The sequence below is a fragment of the Siphateles boraxobius genome, unplaced genomic scaffold (assembly GCF_051911475.1).
Source record: "Siphateles boraxobius isolate OS27281-9 unplaced genomic scaffold, OSU_SipBor_1 26, whole genome shotgun sequence".
Classification (NCBI taxonomy): Eukaryota; Metazoa; Chordata; class Actinopteri; order Cypriniformes; family Leuciscidae; genus Siphateles; species Siphateles boraxobius.
The window spans coordinates 20,448,225-20,467,381 of NW_027508876.1; the positions used below are offsets into that span (position 1 = coordinate 20,448,225).

General features: G+C 38.2%; 1 long non-coding RNA gene across 1 annotated transcript in view; it reads right to left on the reverse strand.

Moving 5' to 3' along the window:
* Window positions 1-17,710, reverse strand: part of LOC143751924 (uncharacterized) — a 161,868-nt gene extending 144,158 nt beyond the window's left edge. The window contains exon 1 of the long non-coding RNA XR_013207310.1: window positions 17,577-17,710. This is a non-coding gene — a long non-coding RNA (uncharacterized LOC143751924). The remainder of the gene's footprint in view (window positions 1-17,576) is intronic.
* Window positions 17,711-19,157: the final 1,447 nt, after the last annotated feature.

Here is a 19,157-nt window from a genome sequence, read left to right on the forward strand (position 1 = left end):
CTTGTTTGATGGCAGTTGTAATTTGGCATGATTTTTTTCCCCCTCTCTCCCCTTATATAAATTCTGAAAGGAAACTCTCAGTCTTTTGTAGTTATGTTTTAAATTCAAGCGCTCGCCAGCATGCTGAGTGTTCATTTTAGAACTGTGATGGCCAAATCAAGATAACAACATGTCTCTCCAGACAAAATGACCACAGCATGATGCTGCCAGCTGAAATTAATTCGGCAGTTGACTCGAGGGGGGATTCAGAGGCAGTGTCTGCCGCACCTAGTGTACAAGTCTTGAATATTTAGGGAACCTTATCTTTTACATGCGGTTCACAATTCACTCCCCAGCATTTACTGATGAAAATGTACATCAAGCAAAATATTTTCTGATGTTGAAATCCTCACAGTGCCATTAAGGAAATGGTGGTGCTTCAGTTCTACAAAAGGTACATTTGTTGGAAGCTGTTCTCTGTGGCTGCCTCTGTGTTTCTGAGGCAATTCTGGAGAGGTCAGAATAAAATAATTGTTCCTGCCTATGTGACCTGGCATCTAAGATTTTTGGGAGCAGATTCAAAAGCACACCAATTTGATTGCATGTGTACCAATATGCTATATTTTTGTGAAAATATATTTGAATGAAATGAATTAGATGCACAAATATTTTTTCTAATGGTTACAAATAAAATATTTTCATGCAAACTGCATGAGGATTTTTTTATTCATACACTGAAATTATTTCATATTATCAAGATAAGCTGTTAAATTACATGTGGACCAAAATATGGCATATGTATTTTTGCTAAAAAAAATAAATAAATAAAAAATGATGGCACATTTTGGTCCACCTGTGACTTACCAGCTCATCATGAAAAAAGTTAATAATATAAATATTATTTTATTATTATTTTTTAAATATCATTATATATTATTTTTTCCACATGGACCAGCCAATTCTAGATCCAGCTCATGGGACCTTGCCTTTGTCAGTCATGTGGAAATATGTTTTCTAGGTCAGGTCAAAATTCTGACATTTCTATTAAATGGAGATGTTAATGTTTGGAATATTGCCAAAGTGATTTCGCAGACTGATCAGTATCATACATAACATGTAGGAGACAGTTCATGAATATATCTATCTAAACTCAGATTAACAGTGTGAGGACTGGCTGAAAGACATTTAAAATAAATGCATTATAATAGTAGAAAAAATAATAAAAAAAGCATTTTACATGATAATTAGTCCCATCTAATCGTTTAATTACGATTAATCACATCTAACATAAAATATTATGTGTGTGTGTGTGTTTGTGTGTGTGTTATACACTATAAACAAGCTTTTATGTTAGATGCAATCGATTTGGCAGCACTAATTATAATATTTATATAATTTTATATAAAACATGTATATATTTTTCCTTTCTTAGTTTTTGTACTCATTTTATTTGATCATTACCATGTTTAAAGCTACAAAGACACATTTATACCATACGCTAGGAAGATATGACTCTCAGTTATGTCACGACCACTTGACGTCTCTATTCAGACAGCAGTGTTGTAAATAATTACACACAATTAGCACTTAATTAATGAGGCAGAAACAAAGAGACAGTTCCCCTGGTGCATTTTTTTCAGCTTGAGCAAAACACAGCCTTGCTGTTGACAATATGCCATCTGTTTCCAAATCCGGGCCCTGCGAGCTCCTTTCTGTGATAATATGGCATGTTGAAACAGTAATCTCCCCCTTGGGCCGACATAATAACGACTCCATGTTAATCACCTAACAATTAGCAGCCATCAGTTCCAAGGGGCAATCAATGAATTAGGCGACTCTCCCACATGTTCAGTGTTGTTCTGCTCATTTAAAAGACTGACACCTTCTGTGCACAGAATAAAAAGTCATTTGCACTTGTACCAATTAAGATTACTAATATCCCTTGGTGAATTGAAGCACCTTTCACACTTTTTGTGGTGTTGATTTTTTTTTTGTACCCCCGTCTCACTTTTTTCATTTCCTCTCGCTTTCTTTTTGTCCACCATGTTTCCGCGAGAAATGATTCTGAATATTTGACTTTCCTCCATCATCATTCTCCTCATATTAGAGCCATTTATTATGAATAATATTGTACAATTTGATTTGAACAAAACTATTGAAGCAGGTGCAGCCCTGACACTGATCTTCATCCCTATTGTGTTCCATTCGTTTTGATCAACAATATTAAAAACAATCCAAATCCGAAAGCGCACCATCGATCATGTCGCAAATACATCTCCTTAAGTGGCACACTTCAAGCTGCATGGCTAACAGTGCACATTCAAAACAGACACCGCTGAGAATCACGTCAGTCGAATTTGTTAATCGACAATAAGAAGCCAGATTCGCCCTGCATGCGTGGTTTATTTCCCTACAGAGTGTTAGACTTTAAAGCGGGGTAAAACTTAAAAAGAACCGCTTATTATTTCACATAAGGAGCCTTAATTCAATAGCAATGGCCTTTATTCCTTTCATTATTCCTTCTATTGCCACAGATGTTATTACTGTGTGCAGATGGCCACCTTCCCTTATTACTGCACTATATGGCTGCGGCGACATGCATGAATTGATGTGTGAGCTGGAAATATTATACATCCGTAATATATGCCTGGTGACATATTGTAATGCATATTGGGGGGGGGGGGGGGGGGGGATGTAAACATGCACAGGCCTCCATATTCATTCATAACCAGCTTCTTTTCCCCTATTCTGCTGAATAATCAACAGAGGGTTTGGGAGTCAGGCGCCGGCCGTAGAACCGGGGCAGGGGGCTAATTTAAATGTCAGCCTCAACATCACCAAAAAGTACCAATGGCAATCACTGAAAGGTTAAATAGGTTTTCTGTCTTGTTCTTAATTTGCTGAAATTGCAAAATCAATACCTGCAGTTGTAGTCACAGCTTCTTGTTTTACTGCTTTAAGATAAAGTCTACAGGAAGGCAATCTTCACTTCCAATTTGCAATGTTCAGCATCAGGGTGCCTCTTATCAGTGCTTTTAAAAAGCAGCTGTCCAGTCTAACCACTGCGTTTCCTGCGCCGACACACAAGACTTCCTCCCTGACGTGGGACCTCAAAAACACCTTGAACCGGTGGGGGACAAAAATTATATATATGGAAAATGTATCTAAAATAATTTGAATTAAAACATGCAGTGCATCTTATTTCTCTCCAACCATTTCAAAGGGAAATCACACTTTTTATTTATTTTGTACCTATAGAGTACATTACAAACAGCTGTTCATCAGACTCAGAAGCTACAGAGAAACCAAGGAGAAAGGGCACAGCCTTAACTCACAGCCCAATACGGTTCACTGGGTGTGTGTGTGTGTGTGTGTGTGTGTGTGTGTGTGTTTGTGTGTGTGTGTGTGTGTGTTCACATTGGTGTGTGTGTTGTTCTTTTTGTCTGCATATAAAACGCAAATTTCACCCTCAGAACACAGCTGTTTTGGGTACATGACATGAAATGGCACAGAAAGCTTGATTCACAGCAGGCAAACGTCCATGTGCTCAGTTCTAAAGCCTTTCTTACACTGTCAAGCATTTAGTGTAAGTGTTTTAGCATTATGCTAATGAAGCTTTGGAAAGTGTGTGTTCATTTAGCTTGTTTTTAAGGCCCTTTCAGATCTTTTGTCTCAGTGTGGGCACTGTTAATCCATCTTAAAACCTCTTTTTAATCTCTCTTTCATTAGTGGAGATAACCGCAGAATGCCACCTTCGTGGCTTTTCGCTTTGATTGTGGGTTGGTGGTATGAAAAAAAAATGCCAGTGTATGGCCTTATATTAATAGCCTTAGACTGCAATCAGAGGGCTCTGGGGACTTTTGCGTTTTATTGCAGAAATAATTTCACATGTTCCAGAACAGATTAAAGAAAATTTAATCTGGATATTAAGAACATTATATCCTAAAGTTTAGGGTCAGAGCTGCTACAGACAGGAAGAAATCCACAGAAATTAGAAATGGATTTGATTAGGGCAAACTGTAGATTTAAAAACTATAAAAAGAGGGAGGGGTAAAAACAGCATTATTATCATCATCATCATCATCATCATCATCCAAGCCTGGCTTGGAAACTACAGCTAGCCTTTTCTCAGAATTTTCTAATTATTTTGTGAAGTTCTAATTTGTTCTGAATCATGTTACTCAAAAAGCAGATTTAGTGAGGGAATAAATAGCAACCAACTGAACATCATTCTCAGTTAATTTCGCTTTCATTCATCATAAAATACACTTATAATCTTAAATTCACAAATGCTCTCTCGACTACGCAAATAGTTCAAACAGTTGCACTCATCACTTTCATGATCTGAAGAAATCGTGGTTAAAGAATGCCTTGTTTACAATTTCCCATTAGAAAAAAAAAAGGTTCAAGAAGTTCATTTCTTGCCTTACGCCCACAATTTGAATGCTTGGGGAAACACTGCCATCTACTGGTCATGCAAAAGTGTCATGTTAGAGGGTTACCTTTTCAAAACGCATAAGAAAACATGCAAATAGCCTACATGTTAAGTAACAGAGCTCCTCGGGGTGTGTGCAACACATATTGCATGCACATTTCATCCTTTAAACAGCTCAGCGCAGGTCTTGCTGCATGGCACGGTGGAACCAATGAAAGTTGTATGTCTGTAAAGAGGCATTAAATACATTGAGATCCAAACAGCCACAATTGTACTGCTTTCTAAACCCTTTGGAGAGAAATACAGGAGCTTCTAGTGAGAAGAGTGTGTTCAAAGTTAGCAGTAAAGGCGCAAATTATTCATCAATCATCAAGCCATACTCTAGTAAGTTCGATTTTTTTAAAAATATTGATGTGTAAATCACGCCACAGGGCACATCATATGGAAGTAGTCTTCAAATGAAGGGTATAGTAATACTATAAGAATAATCAAAGGATTACTGCAAAAATGAGCAGTTAACTGTAAAATAAGTCTCTCCGCCCTGGCGGCGTGATTATACTTAAGCCCTGTAGTTAGGCGTTTTGAATTTCCATATTCACACACACGTTCCGAGACAAAGGTAAAGGAAGAAGAGGAGGGTGACAGCATGGAGGTAGTAGCCAAAATGTCTGCCGCACCTTTTATTGAAGCGTATGAAAGGAGCTGAAGGAAACCCACACCCTGTTTTCATTAGCCTCACGTCAACCACAGAGAGAGAGAGAGAGAGAGGATGCATTTTCTTTCCTTTTTACCTTATGCCTCATTATACTGCATGCAGGGAACCAAAACTAGAAAGGACCTTTTTGTGTTTTTCCTTAAAAAAAGAGGTTTTACTTAAAAAGGTTTTGGTAACACTTTAGTATGGGGGAACACATATATTAACTACGACTTTTGCCTCAAACTCTTAAGTTACTGCGTATAAATAGTAAGTAAGTTCGTTTTCGTAGCGTTTAAGACTACCTAAGTTTAGGTATTGGGTAGGATTAAGAGACGTAGAAAAAGGTCATGCAGAATAAGGCATTAATATTTGCTTTATAAGTCAAAAACTGCCATAGTAATATGCATGCAACTAGTTAATAGCGAGAATTTAACCCTAAAGTAGTGTTACCAAGGTTTTAAAAGCTTGCAAAAAAATATATATATATTTGAACCTACTTCTGGTTCAAGTCCAAAATAAATAAATAAAGTATATTATATGTGTTTTATAGGATGGCCAAGAAGATGATATGGATACGATTTTAGATTTAAATAAACAAATAATATTATTGCCCAATGCATAAATGTGAATGAAAAATTTATGAAAAAAAACTTTTTCCCAGGCCATAATCAACAGTTAAGTCCTGATCTCCCCATTTCATCTGTTTTCACTCAACATATTTGCAAAACATCTCTAAATATGACTAAACAAAAGATATTTTCTGAATTTGCGGTGCTTGTGAAAACAAAACCAGATGTTTCTGCGAGAAGGAGTGGAACGGAATAAAATTTACACATTTAAATAAAATATATCATAGTACTTGAGTAGGTGTGCGTGTATATAAATATGGAAATGGAAGGATTGTGTCACTCGCTCAAGGCTGTTCCTTAAGGCTATTATATTATACAGTAAATTAACAACACAAATTCCTTCTTTGTAAATGCAGATGTTTTTCTATAAAATCATGGAGCATTAAGAACATAAAGAAACAAAAACAGAAACACTAAAAAAGCAAATAAGCGTCACAAATTACAATTGACCATGTTCCTAGCAAGTGCCCTCATCAGTATGCAAACAGAAACAGCGGAGTAAAGATGGAGAGAATCGGAGCACAGGAAAAGTGCGTGTCGATCAAGCCGCTACGAGTAGCTGACTGACATTGTGTTTGTTAAAGCCCTGTGAGTGGTGAGAGCAAGCCTGGCTTATTACCATGTAGCATCCACGCTAAGACTCGGCTTGGGGAAGTGCGCTCTAAGAGGCACAGGACCCCCTCAGCCGAACATTTCGGCTTATACACATCACTGCCCCGAATGAGCATCAGCAAACCAATGATGCCTCTGCCTGCAAATTACATTCCTTAATGATCGTTTGACTGCGATCGTCACACGCATCACTCTGTGCTCATGCAAATGGTCACTCCTGACTGGCCAATGGCAGATACAGTAATACTGCCCCATGCGTGATTAAAGATGATGGATCTCCCCGGTTGATTACCATCACCACCAAAAAAAAAAAAAAAAAACAGAAAGACTGCCCACTGTAAATCTATTCGCCCTAAACGTCAGCCAACATGACTCGCTCTCACTTATAAAAGGAGAATTAATGCAGGGAGATTAAGTTGAAGCAAATAACAGGGTAGCTTCTGTATATTACAAATGGCAGTCGGTGCCCCTCGAGAACTGAACGGAGAGCTAGAACAATACATCCCTCATCAGGAACGGCGCAGAATTACAAGCACATGGAATTACTACAGCAGCGCTCCAAACTCTGACACAGCAGTACCGACAGTAACCACCATTTAACCCAAATTACACGCATACTGCAAGCAACCACAGAGACAAGATGGTAAAACAACCATACGACACGAGGGTTCATGCAATATTTTGGCAACTCGATGAGATAGAGAGAGAGAGATGACATTCAAAAATATTTACCAGAATGTTTCCGTCCTCTGAACCGCCCTATTTGACTGTTTGAGAGAGTGTGTGCGAGCATGCCTGTGTGTCTGGGGTTGAGCTAGCCTCTTCTTGGACCGGGGAAAAAGCAGACGGGGGATAAGACAGTGTGATGTGTGTATGAAGCCGTGGCCCCGAGACGCATGACCCACCGTGATGTTTCGGGAGCCAGTCAGTGACCTCCAGCTCTCTGTGTGATTAATTCCCTTCGCCCTGCGCTCGGCTGGCCCACAAAATTGTCCTCCAAAAAGGCGCACAAACCAAACTTGCTTCAATACAAACAATAAACAGACACGTTAAAATGTGTACATGTAGACTGGATGTGCATTTATAGATGGGAGGGAAATTGAATGGAAAAAATCTAAAGGAAAACAAAGCAGCCAGTCAGTCAAAATGGAGGTTTGCAGAAGGGAAGCCATAACCACAGCCATTACAAATAGTCTCTCTCTTTTTCTCTCCGACCAGAGATTCTTCTCGTCTGCGTCGCGGTGATTCTCATTTTCTGACAGACTGAATTACTATTCATTCACTTTCTTTTCTGATTATGTGCTGGACAGAGAAATTTGGGGGACTGCGAATGCAAATTTTTTTTCTTCCCCCCTCTCGTCTAACACCATGACAGCAGTCTCTGCCGTCACAAGGGCAAAGTGGGGAGAGGAGCAATCTAGCATCCAGGGATATGAATTTCTGATCAGTGGCAGGTCAGCTGCTCCTACCGCAGGCTTACAGTAATCCCATTGGACAGCCGAATCTGATGAAGACAGGGAGAGGGCCACACCACAATGGAGGTGGCTTACAGTCGCGAGAATCTCGCTGTAATTTAAAGTCACGTATTTTGGGCGCTGCAGATCGAGTCAGGAAGACCAACAAGGAGTGATTTTACCGCTGGAACGATTATGTAGATTATGCTAACCCGTTCTACACACCCCTTTTTACACCGCTTCCATTGTTTATATTACCTCTCGGTCAAACGTGCGCACCTGACACGCTGTTTAACAAACATTTTAACGCACCCCCTCGGGCCTGCGCTGATTAATGAACCTGGATTTGAGTCCATTCACTAGGAACACTGGTGTTCATTCATGTATAATTTAGGGAAGAGATGCAGGTTGGGTGGGGAATAATGAATTGTGAATATTTGAAACAGTTTAGGTAAGTGTGTTAATGCATACATTAAGAAAGACAGGTTTTGAGAGGGTTTTAGGGTGGAAATCCAGCCCGCTCTGGGAAGAGGCCACAAATAGCCCTGGGACTCAATGAGCAAACACGAACGCAACAAAGTTGACCAAGACTATCAGCGGCTGTTAGCCCGAGACAGACAGAGCACATTCTTCTAAAGGTCATGAATCTGGGCTGTGTGGACACATGACCAAACGAACTTCGTAAATGTTATTGTACAGGATGACCCGTTCCGTGTGAGGTAAGGTGTGCCACTATCTGCCTTAGTGGACAGAGAAAACCGGTGACAAAACTGAATTACATTGGAGTCTAATAGTCTTAGATCTTTTCATTTAAACCTGGAAAAACGTCAATGTTCAGCATTTTGAAGAATTTAAAACAAGGAAATAATTTAATATTATTCATTACTTCTACAGGTCACTAATCAAGAAAGCAAATTTGTGTCAGATGTTCTATTTAGGAACGAACAACATGCTTTTTGACATCTCAAATCATGCTAGAGATCATTATCCAAAGTTACACAAATGTCATGCAGCTTGAGTGCTGCATACACACATATAATGCCAAAAATAAACGCATCTTCATTAGTGATCTCAAACTTTTAGAACACATCTGTTCTGTTCTCCTATTAGGCTAATGAACTTTTGATTAAAAGTGACAGTAAAGACATTTATAATGCGACAAAAGATTTATATTTCAAATAAATGCTGTCCATTTAAACTTTCTATTCATCAAAAATTCCCAAAATAAAAAGTATCATGGTTTCCACAAAGATATTAGGCAGCACTGTTTAACACTGAAAATTTTTTTTGGGCATCAAATTGAATTACAAAAGAATAATTTCTGAAGATTCATGTGACACTGAAGACTGGAGTAATGATGCTGAAAATTCAGCTTTGTATCACAGTAATAAGTTACATATTAAATTGTATATTGAAAACATCTTTTAAATTGTAATTATGTCACAATATTACTGTTTTTACTGTATTTATCATCAAATACAGCCTAGGTGAGCATAAGAATTCTCAATTAAAAAAAAATATATATATATCTTATCGACCCCAAACTTGAGAGTAGGGTATGTAATAACCTTGTACAAAAAAACAAAATAAAAGTGGTAACAATGCAGTTTTAAACTTTGCTTTTCACTCGAAACTGACAAATTTGTGCAAACAATAAAAAAGTATTTGAATGCCCCTGTACAAAAAGTTAAATAACTGGAGCACTATGGAACTGAAGCAAAATTACACCCAATAATACCCCATAGTTAAACTATCACACTGGCATTGAAAAACAATGAATCTTATCTGAAAATATGATCAGCAATGAATTAATATTCATTTAACAGAACTAAAATACACCCATCTACTCTAACTCATGATGAGACGGCGACAAAAGGCTCATCCACAACAGAATATGCGCTGACCCACAGAATAAAAACACAAAACATGACAGCTTATTGCTCCACCATAACTAAAAACCAGAGCCTTTGCCATAAAACTGCTTTTGTGGGAATTTTAATGACGGGGAAGTCATCCACAGAGAATGAATAATGAATGAAGCATTTGATTTTGGAGGCAGAGACTGGGGTTCCTGTAGTATAAAGGATTTTGTGGAGAGAGTGTGTCAGTTGAAAAGCATGAATACCCAGGCGGGGGCAGACAGGGCAGCGGAATCAGCAGAGTTTGCTTGAGCGAATTAATTCACCCGAGTACTGTGAAGGCGAGAAGCTCGGAATATTAACGGGGCTCTTATTGTAATTGCATGATTACAGTGCACCCGGACACCAAACAAAACCATTATTTTGGTATTTTTACACACATGTTTGATTAAAGCCGGGTGACATGTTTATATATCTATGCACTTTTGGACACTTTCGAATCCACCGAGTTGATGGGACGAGATCGGAAAAATGATGTCACTCCGACAGAGGGCAACGACCGCCCAATCAGATGCTACAATCCCCCCTGCAGCTCCTGCAAGCCTCTTCTCATAACCGGAGGAGCAGGTGATTTACAATATGGAAACGAATAGTTCTGGATCTTCATGATGCTTCTCGCAACAGGGGAACCAATTTTGAAGGAGGTTAAAGAAATGAGATTAAGGACCAGGCCCCATGCTGCACCGCCGTAAGATTGGGCCCGGGGATAGGCACATGCATTAGACTGATGAAAGTGAGGCCGCTGATCAGAGTTCTGAGATGAACACTTGTTCAAAAAAAAGGAAAAAGAGGCTGATGGAAAAATAGAAAGAGAGAGAGAGAAAGAGATGACAACATCTGTGGGGTAATGAAAGCGCATTGTGTCGTGCTAGATTGTATGGAGGCGACTAATCAGATCTCAGAGGGGAGAAGGGTGCTGGTGTCATTCGCCCGGGTTCCTCTCGCTATTGTCGTGATGGACCGGCCTTCACGACGAGGCCTTCGCTAGATGATGAGTGTCTCGCACATGAGGGGTTATGGGAAGTTCACGTGAACGAATGAAGTCCATTTCCGAGGTGTGCGATGAGAGAGCAACACAACCGGTGTTTTCAATTTACAGCTTGGGCCAAAGAAACGTACATCTGCGGAAGAAAGACGAGAGAAAAAAAAAGCCCCAAAAATGCTTCCCGCAGAGGTGGCCTGCACATACAGTGAAGAATGTGGTGGGATTTCTCCAGAATGTGCCAAGATGAATTGTGGGATCGGGGTTGTGTTTTAAAAACATTAGTCAAATTCTACGGCCAGGAACTTCAGTCAGAGAAACATCCGTACACGTGTTGGGACGGGGGCCGAGAATTTGGAGATCTTGCTTGAGATGGGAACTGCAAGCACATAGGAAACTCGAATTACCTCAGGCGTCCATGCAGCAAAGTCTAAAAAACCAGCATCACCTCATTATGCGTGGGTGGGCAGAATTATGACTGGTGGCAAATTAAGTTGTTACATCTGCGCCGTGTTGAATTATGGAGTGCAAATAGATGCGGCGAGGCAAAGTCGCAGAAGCGCTTGACTTTATCAGGAGACATGCTGGGCACCAATCTCTCTCTGCCAGGCAGGTCATTTACCTCCAGAGCACACTCGGCAGTATTGAAGCAGTCAGGACTATCTGTCCCAGACACATGCCTGACAGAACACCGTGTTGAATGCACAAATGCATTTAAAATGCAGCTTGCATTTTTCCCCAGACACACGCATGCACGTGGTTTCTAAAGGGGTGAAATTCAGCATGCATCTGAATATTGTATTAGTCTGACTGTGTTGCAGCTCATTTTCAAAGAACAGACTATAAAAAAAACACCTGATGATGTGGAAAGCATAGTCTCACAGATTGAAAAAGAGGTGTAAAGGAAAATCAAAAACACATTAAACAATTTGTGGAGGCATAATGTCATGATGGAGATACAACAGTCCTGATATCATAAGTCCTGATCTTGAATCTCCCTGCAGCAGAATTCTCTACATTTTTCCATTTTAAATGATTTTAACACCTTTGATTGAAATTTTTTGATTAAATGATTTTGAGGGTCATAAACTTTCAGTCATGTGGTCCAACTAACACGCAGAAAAAATAAAAATAAAACAGGAAACAGGAAAGTAAAATCAGTCTATTCTATTCAAGTAGAGTCTATTCAAGTCAAAGTCTATAATAGTCAAAAAGTTTAGGAAAATATCAGATAATTTGACCTTTTTCTTAAAACCTGCCAGAAATGTAGGCCTATTATATTTGTGGAAATTATAACATGTTACACTACCATTCAAAATTTTAGTTTTTTTTTAATTAATTGTAGGATGCATTAAATTGGTTAAAAGTGAAAGTAAAGACACTTAAATTGTTAAAAAAATCTATATTTCAAATAAATTGTTTTTCTTAATAAATGAAAGAATTCTGAAACATGATTTGCACAAACATATTAAGCAGCACAACTGTAATAACCATTGATAACTACGCACGATATTATTGGCACGACATTGGAATCGGCGGATAAAGGCTTACAATATAACAATCTGCTGATCATGAAAAAATTATGCCGATATGATAACGTGTTGATATGCGCCAGCATTAACTCAGGTGTGCAAGGGCGTCGCTGGGCCCTTTTCAGGGGGGCTTCAAGCACCCCTAAACTTCTGCCTAGCCCCCCTAAATATTTGTGATTAATGTAGGCTACACAAATTCGTGTTCGCTTCAGTCTTGTTATAATCAGATTCAGCGCGTTCTTCATCTTCAATCCGCAGCAGCGCCGAGCAGAGCACGTCAGAAACAGAGGACAGGGTGTGTGTGTGTGTGTGTGTTCATCTGAGCCTCATTGGTCTGTCACTGCTCGTCAATGTCAGATGACCAATCAAATCAAAGTAGGCGGGCTTTATGTTCACAGACGCTGCTGAGCGCGAATTTTAACAGTGTGACTCGACGCGTACGGTCAAGTGCGAGATAAGATAGCTAAACTTAACATTTTATATTTGACATTTTTTAGGTCATAAATGTTAAACGAATGACAAAAAATAATCAGACAAACTAATATAGTTTTGTCTATTTTCGCCATTTTGAACTGAAAATAGGCGTTTGTAAAGTGTAATGTAATAATTAGTTTACTGTCATTGTGAGGGGACAAGAAAAAATAACAAAGCCGTTTTCATCATGTTAGGCACAAGATTAATAATGAATGTGTACATATTGAGAATACAATACAAATTGTAGCCTTTAGTAAATTAAAAAAGCTCAGCTTTAGGAGGGGAAGAGAACGGGATGAAGAGACTGAGAAAAAATTAAGAGTGATGGAGATGAGGAGAGAGCAGGTATTGACAAATAATCTACTGCCCACTGACATGGTTTTAAAGCTATTTCTTATCCCTTTTTTGGTCTTAAAAACGTCTTGAAATGCACATATCAGAAAAATAAAAATTTGAACCCCCTACCAACCTCAAATTCAGGACCTCTTTGATTATAAAGCCCTGTCTACGGCCCTATATTAGGCATAAGATCAATAATGAAGGTGTAGCCTACATATTGTGAATGCAACCTATCAGTTGACCCTATGTTTACTTTCTTCACTGACAGACAAAAATGAAAAGCCTATATCAGTCAAAGCTCAGCTTTAGGAGGGGAAGAGACAGGGCAAGTTAAAAACAAAGAGAAAAAGAGTGTGATGCTGATGAGAAGAGAAAAATAATCAGCTGCCCACTGACATGGTTTTAAAGCTGTTATGCAATTTTTTTGGCCTTCAAAACATCTTAAAATGCACATATGTAGATCAGAGAAATCAAAATTTTCTCGGGGAAACCCCGAACCCCCCTATCTGCCCTACCTCACATTTGGGACAGCAGTGATTATAAACCCCTGCCTTTGCATGGTAATGAAATAGTGAGCATTAGATCCTAAACTAAAGTGTTAACTTTTTTTTATTATTTAAAAAACAAATCATACCCTCATTGGGGGCTTAGCCCCCCTAAAATAAAAATCCTAGTGACGCCCCTGGCTAGTGATAAGATGATGTCAGCAGTGTGGTCATTCTTGAAGAAAATGTTTGCATGTGTGGTTATTATATTTACAGTTTTCGATTGCTGCCTTGATTTTGTGAATGCGAGCACAGAAGGACGTGTCCGTTGTGCAACACCCATCAACAGTTACTCTCTCACAGTCACTCACAGCAGCAGCAGCAGCCTCATTCAGGCCCTAGTGCCCGGCCGGAACAATGTTAGATTTATTTAGTGGAGGCGCTGTAATAAAAAAATACACAAATAATTAGAAGTTACTTCCGTTTCTGAATAAATAAAGCAGTAATTTGTCATAAATCAAAAGCATGACATAATTTTATCACAAATTAATAAACTGTATATAAAATGATCAAATGGATGATGAAAGTAACTTGAATCCAAGGAGCTCTAAAATTATTGTAGAATTTTTATCAACTGAAGACATGCCACCTACACTTCATGCGTTGACGACTCCATTGCTCTAGCTCATCTACAAATGTTAAATCCAACTTAAACGGCATCTGTCTGGAGGGAAAAAATGTGACCGACACTTGTGTCATTTTCAGAGCTTTTAATACTCTTATTATGAAAAGAACTTTATTAACATTTATTTATCTTGGAGACCTCAGAACTCTGAAAACAGAATGAAAAAAATAGTTTTTGGAACTAAACTATGTGTTCTATGTGTTTAGAATGTGTTCTAAACTAACTGAAATGAAAAATAATTCATTTATAATTCTTGACAGTGTTGTTTCCAAACAAAGGGGGAGGAAATGATATAGGTATCGGCCAAAATGAGTTGAAAAATATCGGATTTTGACAAAAATCTAATATCGTGCATCCCTAATAATAAAAAGAAATGTTTCTTGAGCACCAAATCAGCATTTGAGAAGGATCACGTGACACTTAAGACTGGCTGCTAAGAATTCAGTTTTTTTACATTACAGAAATAAAGCAGATTTGGAAAATAAACATATTCAAATAGAAAAGTTATTTTAAATTAGAATTGTGTTTCAGAATATTACTGTTTTTACTGTACTTTAATAAATAAAACATTGGTGATCAGACTCTGATCAAACAAAACCTTAAAACCCAAACGTACCTTTTACAATACATACATTCAAGGTAAAAATAAAACATTACTTTTTAATTGAGGGTTTTACCATGACATTAAACTGAAACTTTTCTTGGAAATGACATAAAACCTTTTTAAAACCATGTGAAAACAACCTGTATAAAAAGAGAATTTCTGAGAACTTGGTGCTTAATGATCAGTGACATAAGGGTGAACTATAAATCAAACATACAAAACATGCAAACTGCTAAGTGCAGTAACCACATGAGTTAATGACACTAAAGGTGATGAAAAGGACATACAGAACACAATCTACGAGTTCGACCACGTCTCGGTTTGTTCCGGGAATCTCCTTGTTCACTAAGTAAATAATGAAGGGTGTATTATTCCGCATGGGATAATGCTAATAGAAATGTCCTCTTCAAATGTTGTCTATCAGAGATGTAATAAGAGTTGCATTATTCCAGCAGGGTGGAAGCTAATGAACTTAAATTCGTTTACTATGACTATTCAAGGGAGAGAGAGAAAAAAAATGCAAGGAAGGCTATAATTTCAAGGTGTGCGGAACGATCGGCTATCCGATTTTTTCCAGAAGACGCCTGTGGAGCAGTTTGCCACGGTGCCCCGCAGAGAGCAACACATCAGTCTAGTCAGCGGGGAGTCATCATTATTTTCTTTTTGATTAATGATTCCACAACTAAATATGATAGAATACGATGGTAAGCACATTATTTAAAAAATTGAATAACTCACAAAACTTTGGCTGCGTTTGAGTGTTGTCACTTAAGAGACACGCATCAAGCAGAGAGTTTATTTTTTAGTGTCAATGATAGGAGTAAGTTCCAGATAACAATGGCCACATTTCCATGCGTTAAAATGAAGAAGAAAAAGATAAACTCTAATTATTTTACTCATAAATTAGGCTTTGCTCCTTCACAAGTACAGAGAAAGCCATTGTGCCTGTGTAATTAATTTCTTATACTATTTATGTGTACATTTCATAATTATTCAAATTTCCAAAAGGGCTGAAACACTTCCTTTGGTGGAGAGAGTGATTTTCTACACTTGACTTCCTGTTATAATCAAGGTCTTTCTAACCTGATAACTGAAGGTTACGCCTCGGTGAATAATTCAGTAAGGCACGAAAAACTCTGGCAGCATGGAGAGCACTAATCTTATATAGTCACAGTAAAGGATATTAGGGAACAATTGGCAAAAGTGACACATCTAATAGAGAAAGATTACTCTGCGCTACATCAATTTGATTTGAATTGAATACATTTCACGAGCATTTTCAGCTGTGCCGCACGGACAAAATGTAAGAATGCAAGGTGTCAGAGGAGGCCAGGAACAGTCGGCTATTCTCAGACCAAAGCCAGTTACTCTCTCATTTATGATGAGAGAAACTAGCATTTCAACCCTTTTTAAATGGCTTCACCACTTCCCTTTTCCAAAGCAATACTGCGGTTTAATCAGGATAGACATGCAGACGATGAAAAAGGGTGGGAATCATTCAAGATGTGAATGGGTTCCTTGAATGTTGGGAGCCACAGGGTTTCTACACCTTCGCCTGCTTTTCAGCAAAAAAAATTTCAGTTGATCCAGGGGAGAATTATGGGTAAAATGTGCAGCTGAAAAATGATGGGGCGCAATCTTTACCCTTAATCTCTCATTGAGTGGCAAGCCGGTCCCCAGCCTGACAGACACCATTAATTTTAAACTGTACTTACATTACCAAGTGTATGTGTGTGGTGGGTTTTTTCTCTCTCCTTTGCCTGAACCTTGATCCTGAAAAGGGTGCGATGTCAGCCTAGCCTCAATTCAAGCCCACCGCAGCTAATAGACCACCATTCATTCATTCATTTTAAATGGAGAGCAAGAGTTAATCAAAAATATCCCCTGATTGCATGTAAAAAAGAACACGCTATCAACAGATGCTTTTTAAAATAACCCAGCATGGAACACTTAAGCTAAGAGTCTTCACGGCAGCTGCAATTCTGATCCACGTTTGCATGCGTTATAAAATAAAAGATCAAGTGAGCTTTGTGGAGATCCTTACTAGAAATTCCTCACAATGAGAATCATCACTAAAGCGGCTGTATTTACAATACGCCTCTAATGACACCTAGTGGCCAATTTTTGTCATTGATTTCATGGGAATCGATATCAATTAAGCAGTGCCAACTATGTATTCAAATTGTACAATTCCTTTTTTTTTATTGTCATATGCAATTACTAGTCCAAATGACTACTTCATAAATCAATTAAAAGTATTACTAGCTAAATACAAAAAATAAAGTTGCTACTAGAAAACTGGAATGATTATAATAGTATTTATATGTAAATACGTACAATGAATAAATAATAGTAAAACTGGAACCACAGATTCCCACGGGATTCATCACAACTGAATAATTGGGATTGTGACTTGTAGCTGCAAAATACTAGTATATCATACATATTGACTAGATCCATATTACTAGTTGAATATAGGCTATATAAAAAAGCAATTGAAAGTTACATAAAAAAAACACTATTCTCTATTCGCTTTTTAATTCATCAATTCGAAAGAAGCCCCTAGTAAGGAATAAGGAATACGTTTTAAAAGGGGTTGCTGTAGAAAATATAATATAAATATTAGGCCTATATCAGTTCAGACATGTTTAGTAACGTAGAAGAAAGTGTAAAAGCAAACATTGTAGCTAAACACTACGACGAGTGCAGGACTCACAGCAAAAATATAAAAAAACAGTAGGCTAGCTCACCTTCGCGGACTTTCCACAGTAAAGTCGAAGAAAGCTTCATTTTTGATAATCCTATCTTCTCATTACAATATTTATTCGACTATCTTTTAATTTGTATATCACAAACGTATCAAATGCTAATCAAGTAACTTAACAGTTAGGCCTCAGTTTCATCCTCCACTTCCGGCGTGAAATTTAATGGGATATTCAGCGCAGATAATAAAGAATAAAGAATTAAAGAATAAAACATATATTTTTCATCAACTCCCAAATTTTATATTATGTTTTTACCTCTTTTTTTTAAAATACAATTAATTGCTTTAGCGATTATTTGGCCAAGTTGTCTGATAGACATCTGAGGCCCCGCCCATAACTAACACCTGAGCAGCAAGATGTCCTCGTTTTGTTTTCTTTTTTAAACAATTAACTGAAAAAAATAATGGGATTAATCGCACATTTTTATTTTATTATTTATTTTTGGGAGATTTCAGTACTATCCTAAAAAACATTATTATATTTAAAATAAAGTAGTTAGGCTACAAAAATAGGGGGGGGGGGATACACAAAGTAAAAATTAATTATGCCAAAATGAAAAACATAGCTTACATTAATCCCTCCCCAAATCTAAATTTGCCTCATAACAGATTAAAACAGTTTGAGATTTTGCACACAAAAAAAAAAAAAAAAAAAAAAAAAAAAAAAAAAAAAGCCAAAGCAGGGGTTTAAGTGTAGCACTGGAATAGAAGCAGTCTGGAAGTGTCATTATGCAAACAAATGATAGTTCTACACAAGAAAAGGGAGGAAAATTCCTCCTATTCAGCTTGCCGGCAATGTGGATTACAATCACTTTGAGTATCCTCGCTGTCATGAATGTCAAGGTGTAGTGTGTGAGAGTTTCCTTCACCACAAAGGTGAAGAACAGATATGCTTATTCCATCCACTCCACATTGCTCAGAGGAGGCTTACCGAGGCTTAATACCACACCGTCACACAAAGCTGAACGCCTCAGATGAGATGTGTGCCTTGAATACCAAGATAATGTTTTGTATACAAATAAGTGCATTCAGCCTTGTGTGCTTGTTCATTAAGGATCACTGGATGCTCAGCTTTCTCCCGTCAAGCTTGCCGTTTAACCCCACGCAAGCTGCCACTCTATTATGGAGTTGATTGGAGGGTTTGCATTGTTTATCTTAGCTTGCTCGGTCTCCATTTCCACTTCCTCCAAGCTCTCCCGCAGTATAATAGACAGCTACTATTGACGGCATCATCTGCCCCCAAGCCTTGTGCACTTACACCTAGTGATATCAGATTGCTTTCTGGAAAACCATCCAAACAGGACGCACTCCAAAACTTATTACGGCTTCCCATGAACGCTGAGGTATTGACAACACGGACTTCACCTGCACCAAACACTGTTGTTTAGATGCAGAAAATAGCCTGATTTGATGTGTTTTCGAACAAGCATACGGTTCTTGCTCTTTCTCTGTCTGTCTCTCTTTCGGAGGCAATGAGGTGACAGGGATTCATGATATGTCAGAGAGCGCACCGTTTCACCTGGCTCAGATGAGATGTTATGATCATCTGCTTTCTAGTCTTAGCTTC